Here is a 15,757-nt window from a genome sequence, read left to right as displayed (position 1 = left end):
ATGAATGACTTCCATAATTCTAGCTTACATGGTTTTGAAAACACTTGACTATTGTCAAAGTGTCCCCTCCATCCTTCTGGTTTTAAGACTGGGCTCTTACTTTGAACATCTACTTTTTTGTAGTTCGGGAAATGCCATCCATTGGATTTTAAAAATTGTCTTAGGGATAGATTGGCAAGATCTGAGTATCATTGGTATTCCATGATCTCAGTTTCTTCTCTGATGGAAACTTTCTTAAGGCCAGTTTTGGACCCTGCAGACAAAATTTGAGTCCTCCCCTTTCTGGGGAGGTCTCCACCAAGTACCAGCTTCATTTCTTTGTCATGGTTCCAAGTCTGGGGCTTGCTTGATCACGTATGCAATAGTGGTGTGATCTCTTGGAGAGATGGGCAGAAAACCAAATCATACAGTGTGGCGTATGTCTGTGATGTTTGATACTTCTTAAGCATCTTACTGTGAAAGTGCTGTACTCAATATGCCAGCAAATTTGGAAAGCTCAGCAGTGGCCACAGGACTGGAAAAGTTCAGTTCTCATTCCAATCCCAAAGAAAGGCAATGCCAAAGAATGCTCAAACTACTGCACAGTTGCACTCATCTCACACTCATCTCACATACTAGTAAAGTATTGCTCAAAATTCTCCAAGCCAGGCTTCAGCAATACATGAACTATGAACTTCCAGTTATTCAAACTGGTTTTAGAAAAGGCAAAGGAACCAGAGACCAAATTGCCAACATCTGCTGGATCATTGAAAAAGCAAGAGAGTTCCAGAAAAACATCTATTTCTGCTTTATTGACTATGCCAAAGCCTTTGACTGGATCATAATAAACTGGAAAATTCTGAAAGAGATGGGAATACCAGACCACCTGACCTGCCTCTTGAGTAACATATATGCAGGTCAGGAAGCAACAGTTAGAACTGGACATGAAACAGATTGGTTCCAAATAGGAAAAGGAGTACATCAAGGCTGTATATTGTCACCCTGCTTATTACATGCAGAGTATATCATGAGAAACACGGCTGGAGGAAGCACAAGCTAGAATCAAGATTTCTGGGAGAAATATCAATAACCTCAGATATGCAAATGACAACACCCTTATGGCAGAAAGTGAAGAAGAACTAAAGAGCCTCTTGATGAAAATGAAAGAGGAGAGTGAAAAAGTTAGCTTAAAGCTTAACATTCAGAAAACCAAGATCATGGCATCCAGTTCCATCTCTTCGTGGCAAATAGATGGGGAAACAGTGGCTGACTTTATTTTTCTGGGCTCCAAAATCACTGCAGATGGTGATTGCAGCCATGAAATTAAAAGATGCTTACTCCTTGGAAGGAAAGTTATGACCAACCTAGATAGCATATTAAAAAGCAGAGACATTACTTTGCCAACAAAGGTCCGTCTTGTCAAGGCTATGGGTTTTCCAGTGGTCATGTATGGATGTGAGAATTGGACTGTAAAGAAAGCTGAGCACCAAAGAATTGATGCTTTTGAACTGTGGTGTTGGAGAAGACTCTTGAGTCCCTTGGACTGCAAGGAGATCCAACCAGTCCACACTAAAGAAGATCAATCCTGGATGTTCATTGGTAGGACTGATTCTGAAGCTGAAACTCTAATACTTTGGCCACCTGATGCGAAGAGCTGACTCATTTGAGAAGACACTGATGCTGGGAAAGATTGAGGGCAGGAGGAGAAGGGGATGACCGAGGATGAGATGGCTGGATGGCATCACCAACTCGGTGGACATGAGTTTGGGTAAACTTTGGGAGTTGGTGATGGACAGGGAGACCTGGTATGCTGCGATTCATGGGGTCACAAAGAGTCAGACACGACTGAGCAACTGAACTGAACTGAAATGTAGTAAAATGTTTCATTAAATTGTTTTATTATTAACACAAGACATTGAAATGATTTTATGAGAATGTAGCCCTATTTTCCAGGTCTCTTAAGGCATCCTTTCTCCAAAGGAGAATGTTCGCCTCCTTAAGAGATACTATCTGCAAAATGGGGTTTGCTGGTAGAGTTGGCAAGTATTACATATAATTGTCCTTTCCAGGGAATCATACTTCACATGAGCATATGAGAAGCTTTAGCCTTGCAGGAGAGAATCCTGTTGATTTTTGTGGAACCTGGTATTCCCCAAATTTAGCTTACCAGGCAAGCATTTTTTATCCATTACAGCAATTCTTAGAAATGCTGATTTAAAGAACACTTGGTCTCAAACAATAGTGGTATTTCAATATTAGGGACTATCTGTTCACAGCAGTGTAGACTCTAGCATACTAAAAAAGGAGAGGAAGGATCCTCCCTGTTTTGGCTTGAAATCCTAATCCCTTAATACCCAAGGTGATGGCATTTGGAGGTGGGGCCTTTGGAGGTGATTAAGTCATGAGCAGAAGGTCCTCATGAGTGGAATTAGTGCTCTTATAAAATAGACTCCAGAGAGCTCCCTTGTCCCTTCACGTGAGGATATGGTGAGAAGGCTGCCATCTATGAATCAGGCAGAGGGCCATCACCAGACACTGAATCTCAGCACCTTTATCTTGTATTTTCTGCCTCCAGAACTTTGAGAAATAAATGTAAATAAATGTTGTTTAAGCCACCCAGTTTATGGTCTTTTGTTACAGTAGCCTGAATGGACTAATCTTTTGCTTAAAAAGTCATTGTTTTCCTTTTGGGGGTGGTGGTAGAGGGATGATGTTTCTAGCACCTGAGGAAAGCAAATGGCCTGTTCAATACTGCTCCCCCTTCAACCACTGCATGAAGTCAGACAATTGTCAACAGGCTTCCTTCAATAGCCTTATGTTAACACCATCAGTATCCACTGGAATATGTTTTGATTATAAGGCCATAGAGTGTAGGTAAACCACTTAAGACTTCTAGTTTGGTCTGCCCAGTTTCCAATGCACTGTTCCCTCCAGTTCTCTCAGAAGACTCACTGAACAAATTTGAAGTGGCTTTTTCTGACTAGGCACTTAAAATGGGGGAACACAGAAGTGGAAAGAGGTGTTCTGACTGGCATCTGGAAGGACACAGGGCTCAATTATTGGCCATGGAGTCACACAGGTGATGGGCTCAATCCCACAAAACTGCACCCACTTGTTCAGATGCCTATTCCAAACCCCGGTTGTCACCCTCTGCTTCTGATCAACTAGCTGCACATCTGAGGTTCCCAACAATGGCTCCTTGGGTTCAACAGATTTATAGAGCAGCTCACAGAGCTTGGAGGATATTTCACTTCAGTGTTTACCAGTTTATTATAAAGGATATAGATGGACAAGCAGCCAGGTGAAGAGGTACCAGGGTGAGGTCCAGCCGGCTCTGACACACAAGAGCTTCTGTCCCCACAGAACTGCAGTGTGTTCCCTCCCAGCATGTGGATGCATTCTGGTTCAACAAGGAAGCTCTCAACCCCATCCTTTTGAGTTTTTAAGGAGGCTTCATTACACAGTGTTAAAAAACACATGGACTTCCCTGGTGGTCCAGGGGATAGGAATCTACCGGCCAATGCGGAGGGCACAGGTTTGATCCCTGGTCCAAGAAGGTTCGACATGCTGCTGAGCAACAAAGCCTATGGGCCTTAACTACTGAGCCTGCACTCTGGAGCCCAAGAGCTGCAACTATGGAGCCTGCATACTACAACTGCTGAAACCCATGCGACTAGAGCCGGTGCTCTGCAGTAAGAGAAGCCATAGCAATGAGAATCCCATGTACCACAATGAAAAGCAGCCCCTGCTCACAGCAACTAGAAAAAGCCTATGTGCAGTAATGAAGACTCAGCACAATTAAAAATTAATACATAAATTATTTACAAACTTATATATACCCAATATCAGTCAGTTTAGTCCCTCAGTTGTGTCTGACTCTTTGTGACCCCATGGACTGCAGCACGCCAGGCTTCCCTGTCCATCACCAGCTCCCAGAGCTTGCTCAACTTCATGTCCATGGAGTTGGTGATCCATCCAACCATCTTATCCTTTGTCGTCCCCTTCTCTTCCTGCCTTCAATCTTTTCCAGCATCAGGGTCTTTTCTAATGAGTCAGTTCTTTGCATCAGGTGGTCAAAGTATTGAAACTTCAGTTTCAGCATCAGTCTTTCCAATGAATATTCAGGACTGATTTCCTTTAGGAAAAGAAAAGCTATGGCCAACCTAAATAGCATATTAAAAAGCAGATACATTACTTTGCCAACAAAGGTCAGTCTAGTCACAGTGACTAAACTGACTGATATTGGGTATATATAGGAGTTTTAAAATAATTTATGTATTTATTTTTAGTTGTGCTGAGTCTTCATTATTGCACATGGGCTTTCTCTAATTGCTGTGAGCAGGGGCTACTCTTCATTGTGGTGCACGGACTTCTCATTGCTATGATAGTAGGAGACTTTAACACCCCACTCACATCAATGGGCATATCTTTGAGACAGAAAATCAATAAGGCAACAGAGATTCCTAAATGATAACAACAGAACAGTCACAGTCAATTTATATTTTCAGGACATTACATCCAAAAAAAAACCCAGAATACACATTCTTTTCAAGTGCACATGGAACATTCTCTAGGACTGACAAAAAACTAGGGCACAAAACAAGCCTCAATAAATTTAAGAGTATAGAAATTATCTTTTCTAACCACAGTGACATGAAACTAGAAATCAACCACAGAAAAGGAAATGAGTAAAAAATGATTACATGGAGGCTAAACATGATAACTAAAAAACCAATGGGTCAACAATGAAATCAAAGAAGAAATTAAAATTCCTTGAGGCAAATAACCATGAAAACATAGCCATACAAAATCTATGGGATATAGCCAAAGCATTCCTACAGGGAAGTTCATAGCAGTACAGGCCTTCTTTAAAAACAAGTAAAATCTCAAACAACCAAACTCACCACCTAAAAGATTTAGAAAAAGAAAAAGCCTAAAAGCATAAGGAAGGAGATAATAAAGATCAGAGAGGAAATAAAGATTTCAAAATTTAAAAAGTCAATAAAACCAAGAATTGGTTCTTTGAAAGGGTATAGAAAATTGACAAACCTCTGACCAAGCTCATCAAGAAGAAAAGAGAGAAAATAAATAGACAAAATAAGAAATGAAAGAGGAAAAACTATATAACTTATACTGCAGAAATACAAAAAATCCATAGAAGACTATGAGCAATTATATGCCAATGAATTTGACAACCTAGATGAAATGGACAATTTTTTAGAAACATACAGCCCACCAAAACTGAATCAAGAAGAAATAGAAAAAGAAAAAGACAACTTGAAAAGACCAAGCATCAGAAATGAAATAGAATCTATAATAAAAACAAATCTAAAACACTCCCTACAAACAAAAGTCCAGGACCAGATGGCTTCATAGGTGAGTTCTACCAAATATCCAAAGAAGCTCTTATACTGATCCTTCTCAAAGTTTTCCAAAAGACAAGAGGATGGAACACTTCCAAAATCATTTTATGAAGCCACCATCACCTGATGCTGAAACTAGGCAAAGACACTACCAAAAAAGAAACAGTCCAATATCTTTGCTGAATGTATATGCAAAAATTCTCAACGAAGTATTAGCTAACTGAATCCAGCAACACAAAAAGAAAAATCATACACCATGACCAAGGTGGATTCATCCCAGGGTCACAAAGATGGTTCAGTATGCACAAATCAATCAATGTGACACACTGCATCAACAAAGAGCAAAAACCATATGATCATCTCAATACATGCAGAAGAAAATGAAATAAAATTCAGCATCCATTTATGATTAAAACTCTTACCAATGTGGGTATAGAGGGAACATACCTCAACATAATAAAAGCTATTTGTGACAAACCCACAGTTAATCTAATACTCAATGGTAGAAAGCTGAAAGCCTTCCCACTAAAATATGAAACAAGACAAGGAAACCCTCTTCTCTTAACATTATATTTGAATTCCTAGCCATAGCAATCAGATAAGAGAAAAAAAAGTATTCAGATTGGTAGGGAAATGGGTAAAACTGCCACTGTATACAGGTGACATGATATATACACGCAGAAAACCCTAAAGACCCCACACAAAAACTACTAGAACTGATCAACAAATTCAGTAAGGTAGCAGGATATGGAGAAGGAAATGGCAACCCACTCCAGTGTTCTTGCCTGGAGAATCCCAGGGATGGTGGAGCCTGGTGGGCTGCTGTCTATGGGGTTGCACAGAGTCAGACACGACTGAAGCGACTTAGCAGCAGCAGCAGGATTTAAGATTAACATACAGAAATCAGTTGCAGGGAGTGGGGCGGGGTGGGGTGGGGGGGAGAAATTGTTTGTATTTCTTTACACTAACAATGAAATATCAGAAAAGGAAGGTAAACAATCTGTTTTAAAATTACATTAAAAAAATACTTAGGAATAAACCTGACCAAGGAGGTGAAAGACATATGCTGAGAACTAAAAGAACATTCTTTTAGTTCCATTTCCCTGGTGGCTCAGTGATAAAGAATTCCCCTGCAATGCAAGAGCCATAGGAGACGTGGGTTCGATCCCTGGGTCCAGAAGGTCCCCTGGAGGAGGGTGTGGCAACCAACTCGAGTACTCTTGCCTGGAGAATCCCATGGACAGAAGAGTCTGGCGGGCTACAGTTCATAGGGTCACAAAGAGTTGGACACGACTGAAGTAACTTAGCACAAAAAAATTTTAATAGAGGAAATTGAAGATGAAAGATATCCCATGCTCTTGGATTGAAAGAATTAATATTGTTAAAATGGCCATACTACCCAAAGGAATCTACAGATTTAATGTGATCACTATCAAACAAATTACCCATTATATTCTTCACAGAACTAGAACAAATAATCTTAAATTCATTTGGAACCATAAAAGACCCAGAATTGCCAAAGCAATCCTAAAGAAAAAAAAAAAAAACAAGTAGGAGGCATAGCCCTCCCAAACTTGAGAAGTATTACAAAGCTACAGTAGTCAAAACAGCATGATATTGACATAAAAACAGACATATAGATCAATGGAACAGAATAGAGAGCCCATAAATAAACCCACACACCTATGGTCAATTGTGTAAAATGTGTACTCAGTCACTCAGTCGTGTCTGACTCTTTGGGACCCCATGGGCTACACAGCCTGCCAGGCTCCTCTGTCCGTGGGATTCTTCAGGCAAGCATACTGGAGTAGGTTGCCATTTCCTTCTCCAAGGGATCTTCCCAACCCAGGGGTCGAACCCAGATCTCCTGTGTCTCCTGCATTGGCAGGTGGATTCTTTACCACTCAGCCACCTGAGAAGCCCTAATGGTCAGTTCATCTTCAACAAAGGAGGTAAGAATACACAATGTGGAAAAGACAGTTTCTTCAGGAAGTGGTGCTGGGAAAGCTGAACAGCCACATGTAAATCAATGAAGTTGGAACACACCCTCTCACCATATATAAAAATAAACTCAATGGCTTAAGGACTTAAACATAAAACATGACACCATAGAACTCCTCGAAGAGATCATAGGCAAAGCATTCTCTGACATTAATTATTTCAGTGTTTTCTTAGGTCAGTCTCCCAAGGCAATAGAAATAAAAGCAAAAATAAACAATGGGACCTAATGAAACTTATAAGGTTTTGCACAGCGAAGGAAACCACAAACAAAATGAAAACACAAGCTACAGACTGGGAGAAAATATGCGAAAATGGTGCAACCAACAAGGGCTTAATTTCCAGAATAAACAAACAGTTCATACAACTCAATAAGAGAAAACAAATGTCCCAATTGAAAAATGGGGAGAAGATCTAAATAGACATTTCTCCAAAGAAGACATACAGATGGGCAATAGGCACATGAAAACATGATAAAAAAGATGATCAACATTGCTAATTATTAGAGAAATGCCAATCAAAACTACCATAAGGTACCACCTCCCATCAGTCAGAGTGCCCATCATTAAAAAGCCTACAAATAACAGGGAATTCCCTGGCATCCCAGTGGTTAGGACTCCACACTTAAGGGAATGGGTTCAACCCCTGGTTGGGGAACTAAGATCCTGTAAGTCATACAGTGTGGCCAAAAAAAAAAAAAAAGTCACAAATAACAAATGCTGGAGAGCGTGTGTAGAAAAGGGAGCGAGAGCCCTCCTATACTGTTGGTGGAATGAAAGTTGGTACAGCTGCTATGGAAAACAGTATGGAAGTTCCTCAAAAAACTAACAATAGAGCTACCATATGATCCAGCAACACTCTTGGGCATATATCCAAGAAATATGACAACTCTAATTTGAAAATATACATGTACCCCTATGTTCATAGCAGCGCTATTCATAATAGCCAAGATGTGGAAACAGTCTAAACATCCACTGAATTGATAAAGATGTGATACTTATGCAGTGGACTACTACTCAGCAATAAAAAGAAATGGAATTTTGCCATTTGTAGCAACATGGATGAACCTAGAGATTGTCCTACTAAGTGAAGAAAGTCAGGAAAAGACAACCACCATATGATATCACTTATATGTAGAATCTAAAATATGGCACAGAGGAACCTATCTGCAAAGCAAGAGACTCATGGACACAAAGAACAGACCTGAGGTTGCCAAGGCTGGGGGATGAGACTGGGAGTTTGGTAGATGCAAAACTATTATATTTATGATGGATAAACAACAAGGTCCTAATGTATAGCACAGGGAACTATATTCAGTATCCTGTGATAAACCATAGAGGAAAAGAATATGAAAAAGAATGTATATACGTGTATATCTTAATCAGTTTGCTGTACCACAGAAATTAACACATTGTAAATCAACCATACTTCAATAAAAATTAAAGAAATAAGGAAAAACTGAGACTAGCCTTGAAAACTCCTTGAGCAGATAAAACCTGTTTAGTCACACAAGCAAGGCTTAATTTAACTTTGGGAGACTAACCTGACCTAGGTCATTTCTTGATTATGCTTCTGAAAATCGTAAGACAGAGTTGAACTGTTTTTCAAGGCTGATATGAGGTAACCACTGACCAATTCCCTACCGTTTAGGAAAATTCTAATAACATAAGCAATCACTGTGAAGCAAAAACAGTCACTGCTCTCATGCTATGTAAACTACTTTATAACAGTACACCCCTGGGCCTCATTCCATGTTTTGGTTTAAGTGCTCTGTGTTTACAAACTGTCTTTTTGGTGTGTGTGCAATAAACATTCATTAATTACTATAGTGATAGTGAAGTTGCTCAGTCATGTCCGACTCTTTGCGACCCCATGGACTGTAGCCTGCCAGGCTCCTCTGTCCATAGGATTTTCCAGGCAATAGTCCTGGAGTGGATTGCCATTTCCTTCTCCAGGGGATCTTTCCAACCCAGGGATTGAACCCGGGTCTCCCGCATTATAGACAGACGCTTTATCCTCTGAGCCACCAGGGGTCATTAATTACTGCTTTGATGATTAATTGACTTTATTTTTCTGTGATTTTTTGGGTAAATTATTTATTCATTTATTTAAGTTGTGCTGGGTCTTCACTGTTGTGTGGGCTTTTCTCTAGCTGCAGCAAGCAGGGGCTACTCTCTAGCTGCAGTGCACGAGTTTCTCATTGTGTTGGCTTCTCTCATGGAACACAGGCTCTAGGGCACTCAGGCTTCAGCAGCTGTGGTACATGGACTTAGTTGCTCCTCAGCAAGTGGGATCTTCCTGAATCAGGGCTTGAATCTGCGTCTCTTGCATTGGCAGGTGGATTCTTATCCACTTCGCCACCAGGGAAGTCTTTCTGTGATCTTTCAATAAGTCACAAAGATCACCATTGATTGTGACATGTCACAATTGATTAAATCATTGGTCATTGGTGATTGAACTTAGTCTTATTCAGCCTCTCACCCATCTTCCCTCCTCAGAGGTAAGGGTGGGGGTGGAAACTGAAAGTTCCAACCCTCTAACATTGCAGTTTTGTTCCCCTGGCAACCAGCCCCTATCCGAAAGTTATCTAGGGGATTTCAAAAGTATCCTCATTAACATAACCAAAGACACTTTGATTGCACTTGTTCTGTCGCTAAGTCCTGTCTGATTCTCTGTGACCCCATGAACTGCAGCACACCAAGATTCCCTGGTGTGTGTCTTCCAGAGTTTGCTGAAACTCATGTTCATTGAGTCGGTGATGGCATCCAACTATCTCATCCTCTGTTGCCCTCATCTCCTCCTGCCCTCAGTCTTTCCAATGAGTCAGCTCTTTGCATCAGATGGCCACAGTATTGGAGCTTCAGCTGGCCACAGTATTGGAGCTTCAGCATCAGTCCTTCCAATGCATATTCAGGGTTGATTTCCTTTAGGATGGACTGATTTGATCTCTTTGCAGTCCAAGGGACTTTCAGGAGTCTTCTCCAGCACCACAGTATGAAAGCATCAATTCTTCAGTGCTCAGCCTTCTCTATGGTCCAACTCTCACATCTGTACATGATTACTGGAAAAACCATAGCTTTGACTATACGCAGCTTTGTCGGCAAAGTGACGTCCCTGCTTTTTGATACACTGTCTAGGTTTGTCATAGCTTTTCTTGCAAAGAGCAAGTGTCCTTTAATTTCATGGCCGCAGTACTGTCCTCAGTGACTTTGGAGCCCAAGAAAAGAAAATCTGTAATTGTTTCCACTTTTTCCCCATCTCTTTGCCATGAAATGTTGGGTCTGGATACCATGATTTTAGTTTTTTGAATGTTGAGTTTTAAGCCAGCCTTTTCATTCTCCTCTTTCACTCTCATCAAGAGGCTCCTTAGTTCCTCTTTGCTTTCCCTGATTGCACTTATCACTTAGGAAATTCTAAGAGTTTTAGGAGCACAGTACCAGGAATGGAGATAAAGACCAAATATATATTTTGTTATAAAGAAAGAAGCTCTTTTGCCCTTTCCTATTTTCCCATTTCTGGTTCCCTTGTAACTTTAAAAGAACCTGATCATAGGAATGAGATCACCAGGCAATTTAAGCAAACTCCTGACTTACGTTCTCCTGAATGGACACCATGCCTCGCCTAACTTGTTGATTCTTTTCCTAGACAGAAGTAGGTAGGCCTCCGCCCCCAGTAGCCCCCATAAGTAATCCTGCCAGCAAGATAACATCTGGAGAGTCACCTAGTCTGCACACAAATGAGAAGGATGCAGAAGCCAACCTCCTGCTTCAGTGATTCCCTGAGATACTTCCCCCTTTTCCCTTTAAAAACTGTCATGGCTGATCATAATCTTCAGAATTGGAGTGAGGACAAGAGTCCACCTCCTCCCCAGCTTGCCTGCTTTTCTACTGACACTTGACCCTCCATTATCACCTTTCAAACAAGCAGTCAAGTCTGCCTTTAGTAACAAGAAAGCAAAATATCACATATATCAAACCAAAAATGTTCACTGAAAAGATTTATTTTAGCAGCTCAATTTTATCCCATTCTACACGTTTGTTCAATATATTTATATTTGTTCTGCATAGATGGCATATTAACTTTTATAGTTGACTTTTTCATTGGATATTTGCTGCTACCTGGCCTGAAGAAAGAGTCAGGCGGATAAATAAAACCCGCACGGTGGAAACGTAGAGCAGTGTTTCGGTTCTCGGTAGAACTTTACTGTGGTGTGCACTTCAGTGTCTGCTTTTCTTCCTCTTCTTTCTCAAATCCTGAGCAGATGAGAGATCTTCCCTTGGGATATCGAGCACAACACTTACGCAGTTCTTCGATGACAGCCTGACACTTAGATTCCATGTAGTTGTTGGCTGAAAAACAGACAGGCAGACCCTAGTCATGATCTCATAGGACTCAGGCACAGGGACATTGAGACCTGAACTTCCCAGTCCTTTTCACCTTAATGTACCTAACAGACATGGAAGAAAGAGGATGTAATCATATCCACTGAATTCTTTCTGATTTAGAGACCCATTGACAGCTTAATAAGGAAGAAAAGTATGCTTTACAAAGTGCTCAGAAGATATTTTCACATCTAATTTCTTTTTCTTTAAGGCTGATTACTTATGTGTCTTTTTCTAGGGCAGTGGTTTCTAACCTCCTCTTTTTTTTAGGGTGGAGTCACTAATCCCTTGCACATTAGTTTGCACTCAGTTTAAGGTGGCTGCTGGATGTTCCCAAACAACCTTTGCATTAGGGGTTGAGAAACTGCAGACTCAGCCTTTTTAACAGCTGAGCTAAGAATAAGTTTATTTGGGGGCTTCCCAGGTGGCACTAGTGGTAAAGAACCCACCAGCCAATGCAGGAGACATAAGAGATGCAGGTTCAATCCCTGGGTTGGGAAGATCCCCTGGGGAAGGGCATGGCAACCCACTCCAGTATTCTTGCCTGGAGAACCCCATGGACAGAGGATCCTGGTGGGCTATAGTCCATTGGGTCGCACAGAGTCAGACATGACTGAAGCAACTTCCCATGCATGAGCTAAGAATGGTTTTTATAGAAGGTTGTAAACACACACCCATGCTTACCCACACCCACAGCCACATACACCCACCCAAAGACCTCCTGACCTCCAAAGCCTAAAATGTTTCCTGTTAGGTCCTTTATATAAAATATTTGCATATCCCTGCCAAAGATAGACCCTAAGTCTAGGAGGACTTGATCTAAAGGTTCTAGGTAAGCTGTAGTTGATTTGAGTCCCCTAGTACTAAAATGGGGTGCATGGGAGTTAGTCTGGGATAGGAAAGACAGTTCTGATTAGCAAGAGTATGGTTGGGCTGCTAAGTCCAGGTTTGGACCCAGACCAAAGGAGTTCCAATCATCACTGTGCCCCTTTTAGTTCTGTGACCCTGGACAAGTTACAAAGCTTATATCCATCTCGGGTGAAAGGATTAAGTCAATGTTATTTAAAGCCCTTTCAATTGCAATTGTCATACACTATTTAATGGTCTCTATTTCAGTCCTTCCAGCTCTCACTGTAGCAAGCGGGTGTTGCTGCTGCTGCTAAGTTGCTTCAGTCATGTCCGACTCTGTGCGACCCCATAGATGGCAGCCCACCAGGCTCCCCCATCCCTGGGATTCTCCAGGCAAGAACACTGGAGTGTGTTGCCATTCCCTTCTCCAATGCATGAAAGTGAAAAGTGAAAGTGAAGTCACTCAGTCGTGCCTGACTCCTAGAGACCCCATGGACTGCAGCCCACCAGGCTCCTCCATCCATGGGATTTTCCAGGCAAGAGTACTGGAGTGGGTGTAAGCACCTCTAATTTGATGTGTGTTCTCCTTTAGCCATATGATGCTAATTCAAATCAGGAAAGAATCAGAATCACCTAAGAATTTATCTGGGAGAAGAAATTGTGACGAGCATTCTTCGCGGGCAGGCGGTGGATGACCTGGGCCCGTGGTAGTGAAAGCATGGAGTTCTAACCACTGGACTGCCGGGGAATTCCCCTTCCTTTTACGTCAATTTGGAGAAAGGAAAGAAAAGGATGAATAATATGGCATTCTTATTTTCCATTAACATTTCAGATTAAAAGATTTAAAAAATATTGCTTGCATCATAAATGGAAAAGTCCAAGAATCAAAGTTAAAGGTCAATGGAAATACACAAACAAGGGTTTTCTTTGGTGGTGAGTCTTTGGATGAATTCTGAACATTTTCTGTTCTTTCATTTTTATGTTTTCATGGGCATCCATGTCTATTACTTTAATAATGGGAAAAAAATGATCAAAAAAATCAGTTTTCAAATTCAGATAGCCTTGTAGCTTTCTGCTAGTAATCATTGGCTGATTTAAAAAACTAAAATCCTCTAGCATTTGGTCCAACAAAATGTACAAATTGTATCAAATATGCTTTAGCTGGTGGCTCAGAGGTTAAAGCGTCTGCCTCCAATGCGGGAGACCGGGGTTCGATCCCTGGGTCGGGAAGATCCCCTGGAGAAGGAAATGGCAATCCACTCCAGTATTCTTGCCTGGAGAAGCCCATGGACGGAGAAGCCTAGTAGGTTACAGTCCACGGGGTCGCAAAGAGTCAGACACGACTGAGTGACTTCACCTCACCTTACCTCATGCTTTAGCTGAAATTAACTTTTGCCTTTAAGAGTTAGTTGCTGAATCCCAATTGTATTTTCACCTTACACCTTCTAACCTGATTGCTCTTAAAAAGTGAGTTGTCGGCCACCAAAGTGAGTTGGTAAAGTATGACTAACCCATTTAGAACTGCTGCTGCTGCAAAGTTGCTTCAGTCATGTCCGACTCTGTGCGACCCCATAGACGGCAGCCCATCAGGCTCCCCCATCCCTGGGATTCTCCAGGCAAGAACACTGGAGTGGGTTGCCATTTCCTTCTCCAATGCATGAAAGTGAAAATGAAAGTGAAGTCGCTCAGTCGTGTCCGACTCTGTGCAACCCCATGGACTGCAGCCTACCAGGCTCCTCCACCCATGGGATTTTCCAGGCAAGAGTACTGGAGTGGGGTGCCATTGCCTTCTTCACATTTAAAACTAGTCTTTTTTAAAAAGGACTTTGCTCATCTTAGTGATTCTCAACTCTGGCTGTGTATTAAAATCACCTGGTTAACTATTTCGATTGAGTCCTACCCAGACCCCAGTTGCAGAGAGTGTGATTTAATTGTTCTAGGCAAGTTTTTGAAGTTCTCCAGGTGATTCTAAATGTACAACCAGGATTTGTTAACCCTAAGCTTAGGTCACATTGCTTTATTTTCTGCCATCTTTGCTTTATTTTCTGCCATCTTTGGTGATATAATGAGGAAAATCTTGAGGATAAATTACAGAAATATTATATTCTGAGTGGAGTTAGTATTGTCTGATGATAAAAAGAACACTTGGTCTCTTGTTAGTTCACAGATAAAGTGGAAACATAGAAAAAGCATTTAACGTACTACCTTGTAAACATTTCTGTATTTCACAGGCTTGTTTCTGGCACGGATCCTTCTGCGGCATATCCAGAAAACTAAAATAAGAAAAATGATTTTTATTTTGTTTTTTATACATAAAGACTTTAAAGCCCCTCTAGATGGAATTTTCTTCTGAGACAAGCAGTATGCTCTTACAATTGCTGGAAAACAATTACACTAAAACGTTCTTCTCGTTCAGAGGATGAATATGCTGTATTTGTATAATATTCCATTTGGTTTGGAAGATTATAAATAGCTTGGGAAAAAACCCCTGAATACAACTCATTTTGACCACTGTAAACCAACATTGGGCTAGAGAAGCCAGAGCTGCAACCTGACGGCTCTATGACTTACAGAACCACCTTTATAAACGATTTAACTCCTTGAGCCTTTTCCCTTATTATTGATGTGTAAAATAGGGATCATACCTACCTGAAAGCACTGATGGAAGGATTAAATGTCATAAAGGCAATAAACTGCATAGAAGGCAGTAAGGACTGAACACATGATAGCTATTATTCCTGAGATTTTTTTAACAAGTAAAACCTTACTTTTAATGTACATAAAGTGCTATGAGTATTTTAACTCAGGAAATGTCTTTATCGGGTAGTGAATCAGCAATATTTGGTGCTATTACTACTTCCTGAGAAAGGTGCTAGGTAAGCAGTTAAAATTTTTCATGGAGTTCTTACAGAAACCAACTTCAGATATTTGAAACCAGAGAATAAACTTAAGTGCCCCTGATTCTGATCAGCAATTTCTAATAATGTGAAGACACCATTTCAGAAAGGAAAAAGGCCCAGGAGCCTTGGTAGCTATTTCATGAATGCAAATAATCTCCTTTTTCTCTTTTTTTCCCCTCAGAGCCCCCTAAGTTCTCAGTAGATCTGAGTTAGGTCAGTACTGGGATGGGAAACACTGGCGCAAAACCTAGGATATTTACAGGATGGGAGAAGGAAAGGCAGGTGA

The sequence above is a fragment of the Capricornis sumatraensis genome, chromosome X (genome assembly GCF_032405125.1).
Source record: "Capricornis sumatraensis isolate serow.1 chromosome X, serow.2, whole genome shotgun sequence".
Classification (NCBI taxonomy): domain Eukaryota; kingdom Metazoa; phylum Chordata; class Mammalia; order Artiodactyla; family Bovidae; genus Capricornis; species Capricornis sumatraensis.
Note: the sequence above shows the minus strand (reverse complement) of the source record.